This window comes from Aphelocoma coerulescens, chromosome 8, assembly GCF_041296385.1.
Source record: "Aphelocoma coerulescens isolate FSJ_1873_10779 chromosome 8, UR_Acoe_1.0, whole genome shotgun sequence".
NCBI classification, from domain to species: Eukaryota; Metazoa; Chordata; class Aves; order Passeriformes; family Corvidae; genus Aphelocoma; species Aphelocoma coerulescens.
In genome coordinates, this window is record NC_091022.1 from 7,085,122 (window position 1) to 7,100,845 (window position 15,724).

At 51.4% G+C, this 15,724-nt stretch overlaps 1 long non-coding RNA gene across 1 annotated transcript in view; it reads left to right on the top strand.

The window, feature by feature from the left end:
• Window positions 1–816: 816 nt before the first annotated feature.
• Window positions 817–15,724, top strand: part of LOC138114292 (uncharacterized) — a 51,764-nt gene continuing 36,856 nt past the window's right edge. The window contains exon 1 of the long non-coding RNA XR_011152578.1: window positions 817–1,000. This is a non-coding gene — a long non-coding RNA (uncharacterized lncRNA). The remainder of the gene's footprint in view (window positions 1,001–15,724) is intronic.

Sequence of the window (15,724 nt, forward strand, 5' to 3'; positions counted from 1 at the left end):
CCTTTAACCAGTGACCCCACAGCCTGCAGGACTAACTTTGCCTTTCTAGCTTATTACTAAGCATCTTTTGTGAGTAACCAAGATGTATTGAGTTGGGACTCCCTGAGTGCGAGCAGCTAGAGATAGCTTTGACTTTTCCTTTTTTTAATTTACCTTGTGGGGCTGTGGGAAATGAGAAATCCTTCTGGCTGTCAATATTGCCAGTAGTGCTACCACTGCCATGACAGGGAAAGGGGGGTCAGTGGGGGCTGCAGGAACCAGGCACCCCGAGACCAACATCTCAGCCTCACACCCAACCAGAGCTGACACAGCCAGCGTGACAAGACGTGGGTTGATGAGTTTTTGAAACTCCCAGAAAATGTCTTTTTCTTCAGCTCTTGCCCCTTTCTAACTTTCCCAGACAGATTATTCTCATTATTTATCCTTCCTCAGCCCTTCTCCCTGCCCGAAGGCTCCTCCTTTGTCTTCGCCGGGGAAACCTCCACATTCACGAAACACTGATGGTAATGGGGAGCAGGGTGGCCTGAGGGGGATCTGCTCTGCCCAGTCATGTAGGATCTGCTGACTTGGTTGGCATCCCTGTCTCATCCACCATCTCTCTTTCCCTTGCAATAGCAGCCAGGACTCTCACTGGGAATGGTGCTTCTGGGGTGGCCTGGACTTGGAGGTGTCTTCTCCCATGCTTCCAGGACATGGAGAAGGCAACTTGACTGCCAGGTGGCCAGCAAGAGAAGGGAACCACCTGTATCTCAATTAAGTGATACTGAAGTGATATAAAGCAACTCAGCTGGAGCAGCTGGAAGGAGGAAGGTGATGAGAAGGTGATATAGGGAGCTCTTGGTGGCTTCCTGTTTTTTTATGCCTCCCCTTCTTTGTGGCAGTGAGGTGTGCCCTGAGGGTGCTCTGTGCCCAGGGAGCTTCTCTGTGCAGCATTGGAGACCTGGGGGAGCAGAGCCATCGGCCCCACAGGGATCATTTTCCTGCTTGTGCATTACAAACTGTGAGTGGGGTGTTGTGGGGATGGGGAGGTTGTTGTGGGGTGCTGCTTGGTTGGAGAGGGGGATATTTTGGTAATGCTGCTTGGGTTCCTATTGCTCTGGTGCATGATACTTGTCTAGTGTTTTCCAAGCATGTGATATTTTCCTTGCCTGTTTAAAACTGTTGGATTCCCTGCTCGGATGTGGAAGAGCATTTGGTGTAATTTATATTTCTTTGATTGGGAGCAGGGTGTGAGCCCTCTTTGCTGGCAGTGGGCTGGGCAATAGGGGCTGCTTTGAGCTGCTTTAACTGGGGCTTTGAGACCCCCAGAGTTTAGAAGCAGCTCAGGTTTGGCTCTGTCTGATGTGCAATGGTAACAACAGTAATAAACACACCAAAGGTCTCATCCTGCTGCATCTGTCGCTAGCAATGCCACATAGGAAATCCTTTAATGTGCACTCTGTGTTGTACAAATGCCTTTTCTGGGACTCTTGTGCTGCAGATCCAGCTGTGTGCTGAAGCAAGGGGGTGTGGGATTTGCTGTACTCCTTTTGATGAAGCTAAAATCCCCCCTGTTTTGGGGATGGGGTAAGAGAAAGGACAGAGAGTGCTGTAGGGCTGGATGCTGACTCTGGGTGTAGTGTTGCTCCTGGTCCAGCCCTGGGCAGGGTGAATGGGGAAGAACCCAGTGGAGAGAAGGGAAGGGGCTCCTTGGTGTCCCACTGCAGCTTGGTCAGGGACTGGGTAAGGATAGAGCCAGGAAACAACACCTGGTTTTCCAGGTCAGCTCTGGGATATCATCACTGCTGCTTCCCACAGGCAGGCTGCAATGTGAGAGGCTGATTTCCCATTTCTTTCCCATCCTGGTTCTGCTCACCCAGCTGCCAGCAGGCACCTGGGAGAACCTTGTTGCACAGGTGGCTTTGGTCACCTCCTCTGGTGGCTCCTGGAGGAAAAGGCAACATGTCTTTTGGTTGTTTAATCATTTCGTGTGACCACCACAGCAGGGTCGCTCCTGTCTCGTGTCCCTCCTGTGGAGGGAGGCTGTGTCCTGGTGCCATTTGTCTTCCATACATTCCATTTATCTCTGGTGAGAAGTTTCAGACCCAAACCATCTTAAGTGATCTCCAAAAGACAGTGATAAGTACCTTCCCCCATCATTACGGCTCCATTTTATCACAGTGGTGATAGCAATAATGGCGGTTGTAACCCCCATCAAGTCCACTTAACATGGTTCATTTTCAAAAGTCACTCAATGCCTCCTGACAGTCTGGCTGGGCGGTATGAAAAGATCATTTAACCCTGATGATCCGAGGGAGCCGGCAAGTGGGAAAAGGAGCCCTGGCAGCCAGAGAGAAGCCGGCATGGGGTAGGCAAAGGAAGACCATTGATTTTGTGACAAGGGGCAAAACCACTGTCAGCATGGAGCAGTGTGGGGGGACGTTTCAATTAGCACTGCCAGGAGAAATCCCAGGGAAGGCAGAAAAACCTGGGCTGCCTCACCTATTATTTTTTTTTTAACGGTGAAAAATGAACCCAAAATTAGAATCCCTATTAACAATTAGCATAATTAAAAATGACACGTTATAATTTCAGCAGAAAGGCGCTTTCTGATGATACAGTGGCCTGAGATAATTGCAGCCAGCACTTGGCTGAGGCACGCAGTAAATGGACAGCGCGCTGGCCCACCTGCCACTCATGCAGCCCTGCTATTATCCTGCCTGATGCTACCCTGGCCCTGCCTCACCATCAAAAGTAAAGCCATCCTCTGGTGACCTCGGAGTCACTCGGAAATTGCCCCTGAAGCATGCTCAGTTCTAGAGGACGGGGAGGGGAACAAGCGCTCTGCTTTGCAGTGGAGGTGCCCCACTAGTGGTCGCTGCCATTCGGGCTGTGTCGGTGGCCAGCTTTGCAGTCATAAAGGGGACCACCATGGCAGAGGTGAGCCTCCCTTCTGCCTCACCCACCCGCATCAGACACAGCTCTGACTTGCTGCCACACTCAGTGTAAGCTTCTCCATCCAGCCCTCTCGCCAATGCCAAATCTCAGCCCCAGCATCCCTCCCTGTGTGTGCTGTTCCTCCTCAAACTGAAAGGGGGTAAAGCCAAGCACTAGGTTATGTGCTATCCCCCTTTCCTCACCTCCGCCTAGGCACCCACTGCCCACCGGGGACAACTTGGGGACATGGCAGTTGTCACCTGTGATGGGGGAAGCACCTACCAATGCTTTGAAAACAAAGTCGCTCAGATTTGGCAAAGGACTTGCTCACACTCTCACTTTCAGGTTAGCTTATCTGAATAATTACATGAGCAAAGCCATCCCAGAGTGTCTTGGAATATGCAGAAATACATTCCATCTGTGTATGCCACAGTATCAAAGTCAAAGAGCTCTCTGAAAGGGGGTCAGCCTCACTAACATTTTAATTTGGGGTGGAGAATGGTGGAAGAAATGCTAAAAATCAGAATTATATGATGCCAAAATGACCCATTTAGGTTTGGGCCCAAAAGCTTGAATTTATTTTGGATTTGAGATCATTTTGGATTATAGTTTACATAAGACAATGCGATGCTTGAAAGCATTCAGCTGGAAGCAGAGCTGTCAATTCTGTGGCAAAGAAGTGCTTTGATCACTGGGAGAAGAATTGTTTGGAGTTTTTCCTCTACTGTGGATCTAGAACTTGCTGGGGAGGTTTCATCCCTGTTTGGAGGAAAGTCAGGAGAGTGGATTTTTTGCAGTCCCTGAGTCTCTAGTTGCCTCCCCTGGGCTGCAGGAGGATAAATACAGGAGCTCACGGAAGAATCACTGTCAGCAGTGCCTCTGCATCCTGGGGTGGGGAGTGGGACAATGCCAGGGCTGGAGCAGTTTGCTTCTGATGGAAGGCAGTTACTGGCAATTTACAGCATGTTCAAGGAAGTCCCTCAGAAGGGGCTTTAAGAGTTGTTGAGTCAACATGAAACAATATATCAGTTAATGAAGTTTAATAACACTGAATAAGAACTGCACTGTGGCTCTGGGATCCTCTTGCAAATGCAGTTACGGTCTGGAAATGCGAGGCTGGGAAAGCAGTCCCTCGCTCCTGTCCATATGTTGCTCCCTCTGTGCTTTGCAACTCAGATGCCTTTAATCGCAAGCCAGTCCCACAGAGGTGATAACAGGAGCTGGCTGGCATCTCTCCTGCTCCTGCAGCACCAGCAAGATGATGAGCCCTGGGCATTTCAGCCAGGCCTTCTCCAAATTAGCTCCAAACCCCAGCTTTTCCAACTGTAAGGCCCAGGGTGGAGCTCTCCTCTCCTCTCTTTAATCCCTCTGGAGGTCTTTGAAATTTCAGGAAAGAGACTTTTGTAAAATTGAGGCTTCCCCCAAACACATGCACTCGGGAATGAAGGTTTTGGCATCACAGACAGAAATTTGCTGGTGGCAATTTTTTTTGTGTGTGTGGTGGTTTTTTTTGTTTTGTTGTTTTTTTTTTTTTTTTTTGGTGAAAATCTAAAGACATCTGGAGACATCCGTAACACTAGGGAGTGGGAGGAGAAAAAAGGAGGGTGATGACAAAGAAACTACAAAAACATTTCCAGGATGGCAGATCCTTTCTCTATATCCCATAGCCTTGCCCTGTGCTGTCATATGCAGCTGCTGACTGCCACAATACTGAAGGAATGGGGTGGGTGGCATCACCTGGGGTAGGAGGGCAAGGATGAGCCCTAAGCACAGCCTCAGAGTTTTCCAATTTATCTATTTGTTTTAATTTTAAAAAAATAATAAATGGCAAAGGGGTTTTGGGGTGTGCTGGACTGCTGAGCTGGGCAGGAGGGAGAGTGCCTGCAGGGCATGTTTCTGGGAATTGCTGGGTGGGTAGTGGCTCTCCTAGAAGCACCAGCCATCCTTGGAGCACCTCTGGCTGCAGAGAGGAAGAGTTTATCACATCCCCTCTCCCACTACTCCATAGTGTGTGGCTTTTCCGATGGCAGAGTCCCACCATCTCTGCTCACCTCCCACCCTGCTGGGATGCTGCTCCCTACAGGAGGGAGGTGAGCACTGAGCTCCTGTCTTTAGAAAATTCTGACCCAGTTTTCTCTGGAGCACTGGGAGGCAGTGCATTTAAGGAGTTCTGTGTCCCTGCCAAGCCTCTGCAAGCCTGAGCAGTGCCGGGCTCCAGAAATCCCTGGAGGAATTTCTGTCCTGAGGAGGGCATTGCCTCTCCCAGCCTGGCCTCGGCTTTGGCAGGGCTAGGCTGTTCCTGCAAGAAATGCAACCAAAAATACCCCAGTTAGGCAAGTGTGGTGGGGGTGGAAAAGCCACGAGGAATGTTTTGGGTTGCTCTAGTTTGGAAGAACCTGGGACTCATGTGCATGCAGGTGCTCTTTCCAAAGTCTGTAGCTTGTCCTGAGGTTCTTTTTTTCCCTCTCATTCCTCCTGCGATTGCCCTCAGAAGGAAAACTGGGCGTGGTTCATCCCATCTCTGTTCAAGTGCTGGGGAGGGTGGCTGTGGTGGTGACAAAGTCAGTTCCCTGAGCAGTGTCCCTGCTTGGGAAATGCTGACTAAACAGGTGCTTGCAGGGCAGGGGGGCTCACAGGAGGTGCCCAGAGCCTTGGACAGGGCAGTAACAGGGACCTGACTCTGCTGCTGCCCTTGGGGTGTGGATGAGAGCAGCACCTGCTCCAGCACCTCCTTATACCAGGGGTTCCAATGTCACTTGGCCATGCCCTCATCACCAGGACAAGGAGCCACCACCAAACTCACCTGGCCATAACCTTGGCCCCCCTCTGTCTTGCGCAATACTTTCAGTTCCCCTGCGAACGCCTGCAGTGGGTGTTCCTGCTGCAAACTGGCACCAGTCTGGAGGGGTGGGTGGGAAACTCAAGAGGGCTGAAAGGCCCTGGGTGTGTTTTGCTGGTGCTGCACAGGCTGTGAGAGTGTGGCACAGCCAAGGGAGGCTGTGGCACATCCAGCACCCCAGCAGTGTCAGGCATATCCATGGATCGGAGGGGGAAAACACCCTCTGGCACTCTCAAAGTTCAAATATTTAGAATAAATGATGCCTGACCCTTTCTCTCTCTCTTCCCTTCTCTCTCTCGCCTTCCCCAGTGCCAGTTCCCAGTAACCCAGGTCCAATAATTCGGTTGTAATAAAATGTGACTGCTGGGGCTATTTTTATGGAGCTGGCACTCATTTGCATGCCAGCTCTGTGTGGGGCCCCAGGCAATCTTTTTTTTCCCTCTCTCTTCCCCCTCCCCTTCCCCCCCACTTCCCTCACCCTGCTGGCATCCCTCTGATCAGAACTGACAACAGAAACACAGCCGTATTTCCCGGAGATTTACAGAGTTAGACGATGAAAGCTCAGAGGAACAGTTACAATAGGAAGGGGGACGCGAAGGAAAGCAGCGGGGGAAGTTCCTAAACTGATCGTTTTCAAATGTCAACTCTGCTCTCGGGGGCTCTGTTGGCTCCGGGAGCCAACCCATGGCTTCGGGAAATGCCAGGAGGCAGCTGAGGCGGAGGCATGTGGATGGAGGAGGCCAGCCCGGTCCTGCTCATTCCCTGGGGCTGGAGAGCCATTGCTCCCTCTGGGTAGCTCCATGGGGTTTTATCCTTGACCCTGGGCTGGTGCTGCCATCCCATCCTTGGGGGGTCACTGGGTGCTTCTGTGACTGCTGCCCCTCTTTGGGTGCTGGGTCCTTCTGCATCCATCAAACAGCCCTGGAGCAGCTCCTTGCCTGGGAGCTCTGGCCTCCCTCACCCTTCTCAGCTCTGGGGCACTGGAGGAAGGAGAGTGGTGGGGACCAGGTTGGGATATGGCAGGAGCAGAAGCTACAGGAAGGAAAATGGCTGAATTTTTTGAGAAATTTACAGTTTGTTGTGATTTCTCCCCTCCCAGCCTGGGCAACCCTCTTGGGCTGGGAACCAAACAACACCCAGGTAGGCTTGGGAAATAAGTGCTGCTCTCCTGATGCCCAAGGCATCTTGGAGCAGCACTTCAAATCCACATTTAAAGGTGCCAAGAGGCTCCCTGAGGTGATGCTGTCACCAGGCTGCAGGAGATGAGAGGTGGGGAGGCATTTTGGGGCTCCCTGATGAGGACTGTGGCCAGGAACCAGCTGTGTGGTCAAACCCTGCTGGTAAATGGGGCCCTAGGCACACAGTGCTGGCGATCCTGGAGGAATAGGAGCAACATGGCATTGCCATGCCCTTTCCTTCCACCCCACCAGCTGCACGTGGGCACCCAGCACCCTCACACCAGCTGCTTTTGCAAGCAACTCCACTGGAGATGGGGACAAGTGGGACCTTCCCAGCTGTGGGCTGCAATACAGGTGCTTGGTCCCCCCCATCCTCCAGCCTGTCCTTGCCCCCCTTCTGCCCCCCTCTCTCTGTTTCTTTCCTCAGTGCCACTGTCAAGCAACTTGATCACCTGCCAGCCTGTATTGATTTTTGCTTCCCAATCTCTAAGCTGGATGGAAGGAAAAGATTAAAAACAGTTTGTCAGTTTGAAGTTGAATAAGAATTCAGCACAAGGGATATCAAAGCAGTTTGGAGGGGGCCTAAGGGGTCAAGGCCACAGATGGTGTTGGGGAGAGTGTAACACTTTGGCATCCTCTGCTCCAGAGGGGACCTGATCCAGCATTCCTAATGTCTCGATGTGACCTTCTGGCTGCTGCTGGGGTGCTGCCTGCATCCCTTGCTCTCTGGGCATCCCATGGGTGCTGTTCTGAGGGTCCCAGCAGCCTCCACAGCAGCACCTGGGATGCTTCTCATTCCTGGTCTTCCTGCTGCTCCGCTAGCAGTGCCCAGCCCTGGCACTCCCATCCCCACATGTCCCCGCTGTCACTGCCATTAGTATTCATGTGGTGGGTCTCCTGCTGTCCTTGTCAAGACTGAGTGGGCAGAGTAAGGAAATTTGCCCTTCAAAAAATGAGAGTTATTTGAGTCAGGGAAGCTCTTCCCTTGTGCGTGTGGTTTCCTTGCCAGCCCTGGTGGTGACGAATGGTTTGCAGACATCCCTGTGCAGCGAAAAAGGCCTCTTGGTGGGAATTGGGAAGGCTGTGCTGGGTGCAAGGAAGGGTTGGGGGTGCACTGGGGTGGCTGGGCTGTGTGAAGGGGACAGCGTGTTCTCGCCCAAGGTGGGATATTCCATCAAGTGATGGAGGACGCTCTGAGGCAAGAGAGAACCTCTTGGCTGCTTGGTTTCCACAGGCTCAGGGCTGCACTTCTTGCCAGAAATCCCATGAAAATTCCCCACAGGGTGGGACAGGGATGGCAGGTGAGGCTGGATGTTTTGTTCTTGCTGATGTCCAGACAGCCACAAGTCTGTGCTGCTGCTGTGGGTGAGGGCTGCTTGTCCCATTAATGCTTTCCCTCCCTCTGCTTTAAGGGAAGGTGAGAGCTGGAGGCTCAGGAGTCTCATTGCTGCTACTATTTCTGGTCAGTGTCCAGTAAGGAGCTGCTGAGATATATTTGCCTGCTTAAAAAGTAGGGTGGATTTACTTCCATTTACACCTGCAGGTGTATTTCCTTACCTAAATAATAGATGGTTATGTCCTCAGCCAGGCTAGGCTGGCAGAGTTCCTCCAGGGTCAGCAGAGCTGTGCTGGCTGACATCCAGAGGAGAGGGCCTGGTCCTTCCAAGGAGGATGTGCAGTAGCTGTGTAGGGAAAGAATGGATAGGAAGGTGGCCCTGTTCACAGAGGTCAGGATTGTAGCTCCTGCCTCTGTCCTGGGAGACCTGGGACAAGTTATCTCAGCCAAAGCTGTGGTCTGCACCTCATGATGGAAGACCACGATTTGATAGTCAGTGGGCAAAAACTGGCACCTCCTGGGGGCACTTCTGCCTGTTCTGGGTAGTGTAGGTGCTGGGACAGCTGCTACCAGCATCATTTGGTCTTTTCATACTGTGTTTTGGTCTCTGGCTAAATCAGGGTGGTCTTTGGGGAGCTTGGGATGGTGGTGCTGATGACAAGTTCTCCCCTGCTCCCATCTCTTCCCTCAAACCCCTGGATCTGCCACCCACCTCCTCAGATCTGAGTTTCAAGGATACTGTGGCATCTCCTAGGCAGTTGGGAGAGCAAAGGAGAAACCCTGCATTTGCCAATATGCCAGGTGAGCACATCAGTTGATGTGCACTGACAGGCTGAGGGATCCCTTGGCTGGAGGAGCTGCAGGGCATCATTAACACTCAGTGCTGGCGCCTGGGAAGAGGCAGCTGGACCTGCTGCTGGCCTTGGCCACCCACTGCCCCTCTGCCTGCAAACCAGGGTGCTGTGGGGGGCTGGCTGATGTCCAGGAGTGGCCAGGGGACCCCAGCTGGGGTCAGGCTGTGCTGCAGAAGCCTGCACTGTGCTGCAGTGAGGTGGTAGCTGCTTGGCCCTGCGCCTACATCCGCAGCCCTGGTGCTGGGGTAGGAATGCACCTCAATGCGCCATTGGATCAGGGAGGTTGGCTCATCCTTCCTGTGCTGCTGGCAATCCACAGGTAAAGCTGGGCCCCACAAAGCCAGGACTGGCCTTGGTGGATGGAGCCTGTGCCTCCCCTTCTCCTCAGGGTGAGGCCAAGGTGCTCTGGGGGGGCGGCAGGCAGGAGATGCCAGAACAAGTGAAGCACAAGAGGCTCACAGGGAAAGGTCATGGAGAGTTTTAAGTAGAAATGTCACTGTTGTTCTGTCAAAAGGATCACGGAGCCAAAGCGCATGAGGCCAAGTGGCTGAGGGCAGGCTCACCCAGCCGTGCTTCCCTGGCCCTGGGGAAGGGGCTGGGTCAGCTTTGTCCCCATACAAAACATGGCCGAGTGAGCCATTGCCCCTCACCGTGACTGTGCTGGTGTCCCCAGCTCACTGGTCAGCCTGTCACCTCCTGTGGCTGTCAGTGGTCCCCTCCAGCCCTGGGGCCATCAGCAGGGAGGGGCAACAGAGCTGCAGGCTCCAGTCTGGTACCTGGTGGGCAGGGAGGAGGGGGCTACTGAAGCTTGTGCATCCCCTCACCTTTGCACAGCCCTGGGGTGTGGGGTGGGTGACACAGGTGTCAGAGCCAGCCTTTGCCTGCCCCTCTGACTGTTCTGGGGTCCTCTGTGTGAGGAGGAGATGCCATAATCCCACCATTCAGTGGCAAGTAGAGGATGGAGCTGTGGAGCTGCCACATGGCCAGCACCAGCTCTGGACCCTGCTTCTGATTTTTTTAAATTTTTTTTTCCCCCAGCCTTAATTACTGAATTTCCATATCATCAATTCCCTGCGAGTCAGCACTTGACAGGGAAGGCTGTGGCTACTGTCCTTGCTGCTGCCATCAGAGAGCACCCGCTCTGTCCAGGGGACAGCTCTCAAAACGTTATTTTTATCTCTGTCTCATAAAGCCTGTTCTGTATAAATATATTTTAATTAATTAATAAATGGGATGTAATGAATTCTGGCAGGGTGACATTTGAGCATAAAGCAAGGCTTAAACAGATCCTGACGTGTTAGCTGGGAAAACACAACACGCCTGTGTGTGCACCATAAACACACACACTATATACATATTTATTTATTTATTTATTTATTTATTTATTTTTACTCATTGGGACTGTTGTGCAGCGTAGAATGTTGTGAGGGTCACTTTTGGGTGAGAGGTGAGAGTCACAAATGCTGCCTCTGTAAAAGCACTTTGTGTTGTGCACATGGGCAGTCCCCTGGGTTGCCTCGGTCCTGAGCTGGAGAGGAGGAGGGAATAGATTGCTTCCTCTCCCAGAGACTGATGAGATGTCTCCAAAAAATGGAGGAAAAACTGGGAAAACCTTGTCTCATCCAGCCTGTACACTGGCTCTGGAGGGCCCCGTGGCTCTGCTGCACATTGGAGGAGGGGGGACCTAAATTCGTGGCAATACCTTGGATAAGATCCTTGTGCTTATGCTAACTTGTGGTCACACTCCAACCCAAGCCAGAAATACCAAGTGGTGCCGCATTTGCCTGGGGAGGTGATGATGATGTGGTACACTGCAGAGTTTGGGTTTTTTTGTTTCTCTAAAATATTGTTTTGAGAAAGAATACAAGATAGGACAAGGAGTAATGGATTCAAATAGAAAGAGGGAAAATTCACGTTGGATATATAGCAGAAATTCTTGGCTGTGAGTGTGGTGAGGCCCTGGCACAGGTTGCCTACAGAAGCTGTGGCTGCCCCATCCCTGGAAGTGTTCAAGGCCAGGCTAGATGAGACTCTGAGCAACCTGGTCTAGTGAAAGGTGTCCCAGCCCAAGGCAGGGGGTTTGCAACAAGATAATCTTTCAGGTCCCCTTCAACCCAAACCATTCCATGATTCTATGACTACAAGGAAAAGAACAGAGCTGTGCTGGGACTCCCTGCCAGCTCTGGCACTGATGGGAACTTCCTATGGATCTGAGAGGTGGAGGGGCACTCCAAGGGTGGCCTGTTTTGGACCAGGGATTGGAAACCTGAAAGGACAAGGAAGATCCCATGACTGTTTGGTGTTTCAGGCCTAACTTGGTTCTAGTGGCACCCGCTGGGGGATACATCCATCACAAGAGGTCCTGTGCTTGCAGGATGGGTACAGATGTGCGATGTCCAGGAATAATGAAAACTTCACTCCTTTCCTTCCAGTACCTCTGTGCATCTGGAGGCTGCATTCCTGCACTGAGCGAGGAACAGATATGCTCTTACATAGCTGGGGTGCAGGTTTGGATCCAAAAGTGAAGAATCTTCTCAAAGCCAGTTGTTGCTGTTTCAGTACAGCCCACTGGTGGAAGAGTAGAGTCTAATGGTGAACATTTTCCAGTCTCAGATCTTTACAATAGAAATCCTCTCCCTTCCTAAATTTGGGGCTGTGAATTTATGGCCCTGCTCTGCTGTAGCTCAGGACAGATCTGGAGGGAAAATGATGTTAGTCCCAATTGCATGTGCTCTAAAGCAAAAGGTTGTGTCGGTGATTGAGGCACGGACCCAGACTGGCAGGGGATCTGAACAGTTTATTCAAACACATGAACTGGTTTTATACAAGGCACAGTATTTCCTTTGGTAATTCTCACTACGTGACCTATCCCATGTTGCCACATCAGCAACACACTTTCTAAATGTCCTTTTATGGGGTGGTCACTCGCTGTTCACTTGTCTGTCAGCTCCCGACAGGCTCCTCTTGGTAGGGGTCTGCTGTGTGACACCTCCTCCTCCCACGGTCTGGTGGAGACAAGCCTCTCTGTGCCACCATGTGCTCCTTTGTTCTGCCATGTGCTTCTTTGTGCTGCCATGTGCCTCTGCAGGCATATCCCACAGCCCACAGCTCAATTCTATCTTGTCTCTCCTCACAAGGCTGCACCTACGTATATCAGAGCATGTGTGAAGGTAAACACAGTGCAAAGGAGTGTTGCCCAAAGACCCATAACCCTAATAAAGCTCACAATCCCTTGGGAGCTGTCCGTCTCCATGCAGTTGCCCTTGGTTATGGCCAGCAATTGTCCCCACTGGCCTTTCCTTCCTCTGCCCAACCCACCAGGACACCCAGTGGGCTTTGCTCAACCCTCTGCTGGAGGCTTTGCAGCGACTTCCCTCTGTCCTGGGTTATCCCAGCATTGTATCTGCATCCTGATCTGCCTTTGGGGAATTTTGGGAGATGAAAGGGCACATCCAAGACACTTTGACCTACTATAGTTGCATATGTACATGTATTTGATCAAATAGGAAGGGCTTGCTGTTTACTCTTCAGCTTTAATTATGAGCTTTGGCTGCTGGAAAGATCATGGGGAAGCAGATTTGAGGCTTGTTTCCATGTGGGAGGGGGTGGGTGGGTAGACTGGGAGATTTTAGTGTTTTTCCTCCATGGAAAGGGTCAATATTCCTCCCCTCTCCCTCGAGTAGCTAATAATATAGTGGTTGGCTCTTCTTTGCCCAGCACGGTTATTGTCATCCTTGCTAAAGTTTGACATTTTACACTTTAGCTAAGCACAGCCTTAGGCAAGAAGCTGCTAAGAGACAGATTTCCTTATTAAAAGAAGATGTCACCAAAAGAGCAAGTCAACAAATATGCCACTGCCTGGAAACAGCCCTGCGACTGGGAGAGCCGAGAAGGGCAGCAAGTGGAGCCACCAGGGTGGGTGAGGGGCTGTGGAGGGACAGCCTGAGCCATCTGGGGACATGAGGGGCCTTCACCCACTGCTTGATACACCCCATGCAATGGCACTTATTTGCAATGAGGCTCTGGGGACCTCACGCAGAATGAACCATTCCCACTGTGGTCTTCTAGCTCCAGGGTGTTCAGCCGGGTTTCTTTCTGAGTCTGAAAACATTTACAGGGATTTTTCTCAATATTGCAGTCACAAAATGCCAGGCACACATAGGAAGCTGCAGGCAAATCTTTTTTAAAATTTATTTTAAATATATAATCTGAGCATGCCTGGTCATGTGCCTCTTTCCCTATGCTGCTGACAAGGGGTTTTTTGCTCCCCTTTATAGAGTTTAAGTATAATACACTTAGTAGCAGTTAGTGATGTCAGTGCTCTTTGGTATAGCAAATCTCTGGTGTGAGATAATCTTAGTTAATGATCAGCATAAAACAGATAGAGGTCAGTATTTTAATGCCGCTATAAATCCCATGTTTACTGTGATCAAGTTGGAAGGAGATGATCCCATTAACCTTTCCATTGTATTGATGGGATGTGCATCCCGCCCTGGTCACTCCGGGTAGAGGAGCTGTGTGGTTTAGCCCTGTGGACCTGCTGCCATCCTCCTCCTCCTCCTGCAAGGCTCAGGATGGTGTCCAGGGAGGTGGATGCCCCCTCTGCCTCTGCAGCCTTATTTAGGGTGACACTGTGTAATGGGAGAGCAGCCTCTGCCAGACCAGGAGAGGACGGAGAGGTGCTGGCAGCTCATACCCTCTGCAGGTCCCACCTTGGAAAGGACAGCACAATGGGCACCCAAGCCAGGCATGGGGGTGGGGGGAGCCCCTCTGGTGCCAAAACTGAGATGGTTCTGGATCACCATCCAGTTTGACAGCCCCTATGGATTTTGGTGAGGCGGCACTGGGTGTGGCCAGCTGTGAGCCCACCCTGGTGCAGTGCTCTGATAAGCGGGAGGCAGAGTCAGGGGGAAAAATAAGATTAAAAAGTCAGTGAAGCATAATGGTTAAGAATCAAATTGCATCAAAGTCAGGAAATAAAATATTTAAAGCCTCCTACAGGACTGTTAAATTGGTGCAGGCTGTACTTATGTACGTGGGCACAGTTTTCCCTTGATCTGGGCGCTGTTCCTTTCGTGTGCTTGATGGGCACTACCTGGGGTGAAGCTCACTTGCCCAAGCACCACTGGCAACCATGGGGTCCATGCAGAGAAGCTTGGGGGAGGATGGAAAAGACATATGTGAGGATCCACCACAGGTTCCCTGCAGCACTGTCTCCTTGCAAACCCCATCCTGCCTCGCCAGTCCTCTCTTCTCCCAGTCGTTGTTCAGCAAGGATTTGTCTTGTAACATTACTCAGAGACCAAGGGTTTTGCTGCACTTCAGACCACACCTTCTCCCCGCTGTCCTTGATTAACCAAGTTACCTTGGTTGTAGGGTAGTGCTAATTTGATCAGTGTTCGAAATCAGTGCAGGGCTGGAACCTTTTTCCCTGTCTTTCAACTGAATGGATAGAGAGGGCAGAAATAAAGACTCCCTCGGGTTCTGGTTCATATGTCACCATGAACTGCATTAATGAATCACTGGTCCCAGAGCACATTTGCGGCTTGTTACCAGCAGATAATCCTGCACTGTGACCCAATTGCTACTTGGCTGCCCAAGAGGAGATCTTTCTACAAGGCCCTGAGGAGCAAAGATGGGCTGGGCTGGAAGTCGCCTTCAGCTTTGGAGCTGGAGCTGATGCATTCATTAGGGAGGTTTTTCCTGGCTAGTGCTTGGCTTTGGCTTTTTTGCTTTGGTTTTTTATTTATTTTATTTTTAATGGAGAAAGCTTGGAAAAATAGCCCCAGAAAACTTGCTACCATATCATCCTGCCACAGGAGGATGTCCCCTGTGTTATTGTACAGCTTTGCTGGATGTCTCATACCTTTGATCAGCTACTGAGAGGCTCCCCAGGGTTCCCGGTTGCTTCAGGCCTCCACGGCATGGGGAGATGGGGCTGGCACATGGAGGGGGACACCAAGAACATGAGGGAGACAAGGGCTCCTGTGGCAGGAGAGGTGGTGAGGATGCTGAGGCGAGGAGACCACGGGGTATTTGAACTCCAGAGGTGCTGAGGGGACACCAGCAATGGCAGCAGAGCTCACCCAAGCTGTCTCCAGGTGATTTTACTCGGGAGGGAGCTGCCATGCCTGGTGGCATGTGCCCAAACAAATGTGCTCTGGTCCCTGAGAGCTGGCAGATAATCCGAGGCAAGTCTGAGTGCTGCTCTTCCTCCCTGCCTTCCAAAAACCAGCCACACACATTCTCTAAAGAAAAGAGACAGTGTTTTCAGCTAAGGCATTTCTAATCCTGCAATAAGATATTTTTTTATCTGGCTCCTTATTTTGCTGGGAAGGATGACATTATCTCTGGCCCTTGCAGGGAGATCTGGGTGCATTTCCCAGACCTCAGGCTTCTTCTCTGACCTTGAGCAAGGTCATTTCAGCTTCTCTTGCCCCAGTGCCAAGCCTGAGAAAAGGAGCCGTGTATGCTTTATTTCACCCACTCCTTATCCCTGCTGGCTGACCCATGGGCTCCCCAAGGCTGGCCATAAACTGTCTAATGTACTTGACCCATGGTGGTCATGGCTCAGAGCAAGTGCCTCCAGCCCTGTGGCCTC